The 4,240-nt window shown below is 42.0% G+C and overlaps 1 long non-coding RNA gene across 1 annotated transcript; it reads right to left on the bottom strand.

Annotated features, from left to right (window-relative positions):
• Nucleotides 713–3,108, bottom strand: LOC109824769. The gene is made up of 2 exons (XR_002242766.1): nucleotides 2,825–3,108; nucleotides 713–1,302 (listed from the first exon to the last, which is right to left on the bottom strand). It is a non-coding gene; the product is annotated as an uncharacterized LOC109824769 (long non-coding RNA).

The following is a 4,240-nucleotide window of genomic DNA, read 5'->3' as shown; positions in this document are numbered from 1 at the left end:
GAGATAAGTCTACGCCTAACACGCGTTGCCGGTTTAGTCTTTTACCGATTGAAAAAGACACCAGAGTCTAAGTCTAGGGAATTTTATCCCGAAGCCTAAGAAGGGATAAGTCAACACCTAACACGCGTTACCGGGTACCATATTCCCGTAAGAAATGGTGAAGTATATGTATTTAAAATCATAGCACTAAGTCTAAGAGAATTAACTCTCTTAGCACAACGTTATATGTGAAACGGGTTTTAATAATTCACATGCTAGCCCGATTCAAACGGTAATCGGTAAAGGCACGCCAAACCCGTTGAAGGCTAGGGGTTTGCTAAAAATCCTAAGTCTACGTCTAACACGCGTCGTCGGTTTAGTCTTTTACCGATTGAAAAAGACACCAGAGTCTAAGTCTGGGGAATTTTATCCCGAAGCCTAAGAAGGGGTAAGTCAATGCCTAGCACGCGTTGCCGGGTGCCATATTTCCATAAGAAATGGTGAAGTCTATGTATTCAAAATCATAGCACTAAGTCTAAGAGAATTAATTCTCTTAGCACAACGTTACATGCGGAATGGATATATAATAATCTGCATGCTAGCCCGACTCAGACGGTAGTCGGTAAAGGCTCATCAAACCCGTTAAAGGCTGGGGTTTGCCAAAAATCCCACAAGTATTATGGTTGATTATTCCATACGGAGTAAGACATCATAATAAAGGAGACATAACAAATGAAAAAGACATATCTTCTATTAATAAAATTGAGTTTGCAGGTACAAGAGTTACAATCAATCTACATGAAGTTTGTGACTACAGACTTGCTGTTCAAGTTTAGTCAATTCCTCTGTATAAGTTCGCTCAAGCTCACACTGCAATGCAACCTTGAAGGATTCCTCAGTGAGGGATAATGTTTTCACAGCCTCTTGTTTGATCTTGGCTAACTTTTGTTTCGAGAGCTCCAATTTTCCGGATATCACAACTTGTGAACGCTCCAAGTCATCCTTCGTCATCCCTAAGATAGCCAAGGCCTCCACCTCTGCTTTGAGCTCCTCTTCGGGTTGCTCTATCTTAGCCTTACCCGACGTAATAGAGGATTTGAGTTGACGCGTAGATGTTTGTTTCTCAGTGAGGACGGCCTCCATTTGATCCACCTGACTTTGTTGCATTTGAATCTCAAGTCCAGCAGAAGCCCGAGTGTCATGCCATGCTTGTAGATGAGATTCCATCCGGATGGCTATGTACGTTGAAGTACCGGCAGTCTTCAACTCTTATAACCGTCGGAATTCGCGCTCCAGCCGGTCCAAATCGTCGACATAGCTAATCTGCAACAAAGATCAACAGCTCAGTTAGATCAAGAATCAAGATATATGAATCAGAGCTTAAAAGGGAAATTGCGAATCTTTAATTGAAATTCTACAAAATGGAATTTTCTAATTAAGGGTCCAATTAAACCTATACGACATTCTCGGTTCAAGTTAAGTGTCACAGAGTCAAATATAAGGCCTCGATCATGTCAACATGTGGATTCACAAGCTTAATCATATACAAGAATAGCTCGAATTCAAGGCATGCACGAGTTCAGTTACATATGAATTTAATAATACAAGAGCTCAGTTATATACAAATTCGAATTTGAATTATATACAAGAGTTCAATCATATGCAAGAGTTCAATCACATGTACACATTCAAGGCATATAAGGTTCTCGAGCCATACACAAGTTGGGATTCAAGTTATTTCGACCACATACAAGTTTGGATTCAGTCACATACGAGTTCAATCATGTACAAGTTCGAACCATACAAGAATGCAATCATATACAAGAATTCAGTTATGCACGAATTCAATCATACATACGAAGTTTGGTCATGTACAAGTTTGAGTTCAAGTCAAGTCCCGGCCTCACACATGTACAAATTCAAGGCGTATAAGGTTCTCAACCACATACAAGTTTGGATTCAAGGCATACACAAAATCAAAATCAAGAATCAAGGCCTCGATATGTTCCCTAAATCGAGAATTTGGTTTGGTTCTTATTCACAACCATGTTTAGTGAATTCCCACATAACTCAAGCTTTATGAGCAGTCAGTTCAAGCGAAGGAATTCGATTATATGCAAAGTCAATTCTTGGCCACATACAAGTACGAATTCGAGTCATTCGACCACATACGAGTTCGGATTCAAGTCATGCACAAATTCAATTATATACAAGAGCTTGGCTATATACAAAGTTTGAGTTCAATCATATACATGAGTTCAATTATATACGAGTTCGAATTATATACAAAGTTCAAGCACATAAAAGAATTCGACCATGTATAGCTCAAAGACCTCAACAGAATTTTCAGCCATATACAGGTTCGAAGAGCTGTTCGACCACACATTCAGTCATCAACCATCAAACCATGAGTTCCAAATCATGAATTCACGATAATAGTGATCAAGCCATGCTCACATGAACAACCCCAAATTTCAGCCAACACAAGCCAGGCTCACACGAGCAACCCAAATTTCGGCCACCATCAACCCTCAAAATCCAAGAAATTTCGGTTTTTTCCCTGAGATTAAAGAGTGGGGACTGCAGATATCAAGCCATGAACACAATCAAACTCAAAAATCGGCCATCATTCAAAGTTCAAGTTCAAGTTTCGGTTTTCCCCAAAATTCAAGAACTAGGGCTTCGATTTTTAGGTCAAAATTCAAAAAATCAGCCATGAATCGTTTTCCCCAAAATTCAAGAACTAGGGCTTCGATTTTTAGGTCAAAATTCAAAAAATCAGCCATGAATCAAGCATCCAAATATGAAGAGTGGAATAAATTGAAGCAAGGAGAGAGGAACTCACCTGGAACTCAAGAGGGGGATGAACTGTGTGCAAACCCGGATAGCCAACGTCCAATTTTCGAACCCTAGCTGGCCTTGCTCGTAGATTTGAGGGAGTTGAGGAGTTTGAAGAAGGAGAGGATGAAAGATTTAAAGGGCTTGTGGAGTTCTAATCTTGTTCGAATTCTTGAAGTGGGGGAGTTCTCAAAAGACCAGAGCTTGGGAAGGAGAAGAAACCGAAATATTATTGAGGAAGGAAGCTGGAATCGAAGTTTGGAGAAGAAGAACAAAAAGAATCGGGATTTTTTTCATCCCTTTTGAGCCTTCTCCGACCCGCGTTCCGCGGGTCGGATTAATCCAACCCGTGATCACGCGGGTCGGATCCATCTGACCCGCGTGAACGCGGGTCAGACCCAGTTTAGCGCCCGTTTTGATGTATTTTCGTCAGTTTTCGCCCGTTTTTCGAATGTTCGGAGTCCAACCTCATTTCTAGGATAATTTCGCGGCATTTTCACCTGTTTTCAGAATATTCAGAACCCAATTTTATATTTTGGGCGGCTTCGCAGCGTTTCACTCATATCCGGAATACTGGGGACCCAATTTTAAAGTTTGGATGATTTCGTGATATTTTCACTCATATTTAGAATTTTCGGAGTTCAATTTCAACTCCCGGATAATTTTGCGGCATTTTAGCCTACTTTTGGGAATATTCGGAGTCTGATTTCATATTTTCGATCGTTTTACAGCGTTTTCGCCTATTATCTGAATATTCGAAATCCAAACTCCAATTGGCGACCATGAGTCTAAATTGTTTCCCACTTTTGACGGGAAGTTCCTGGAGAATATTATATATATAATAATTCTTAAAGATAACCCGGCAACCTCCGACGGGTACATGAGGTTAAACTGATTCCCGAAACTCTCAGGAGTACACGAGTATAAACTGGTTCTCCTTAGGTTAATGTGAAACCCTAAGGTCAACGCCGGTCAACGCGTAGCCCTAGGTCAACGTAGGTCAACGCGTTGCGATGAGAGTCAACGCCGATAGATTCAAAACCCTAAGGTCAACGCCGGTCAACGTGTAGCCCTAAGTCAACGCCGGTCAACGCGTTGCGATGAGAGTCAACGCCGATCGATCCAAAACCCTAAGGTCAACGCCGATCAACGCGTTGCGATGAGAGTCAACGCCGATCGATTCAAAACCCTAAGGCCAACGCCGGTCAACGTGTAGCCCTAGGTCAACGCCAGTCAACGCGTTGCGATGAGAGTCAACTCTGATCGATTCAAAACCTTAAGGTCAACGCCAGTCAACGCGTAGCCCTAGGTCAATGCCGGGCAACGCGTTGCGATGAGAGTCAACGCCGATCGACACGAAACCCTAAGGTTAACACGGATCAACGCGTAGCCCCAGGTCAACGCTGGTCAACGCGTTGCGATT

The sequence above is a fragment of the Asparagus officinalis genome, chromosome 9, assembly GCF_001876935.1.
Source record: "Asparagus officinalis chromosome 9, Aspof.V1, whole genome shotgun sequence".
Classification (NCBI taxonomy): domain Eukaryota; kingdom Viridiplantae; phylum Streptophyta; class Magnoliopsida; order Asparagales; family Asparagaceae; genus Asparagus; species Asparagus officinalis.
The sequence above is the reverse complement of the archived record's forward strand: the minus strand, read 5'-3'. Positions and strand labels throughout refer to the sequence as shown.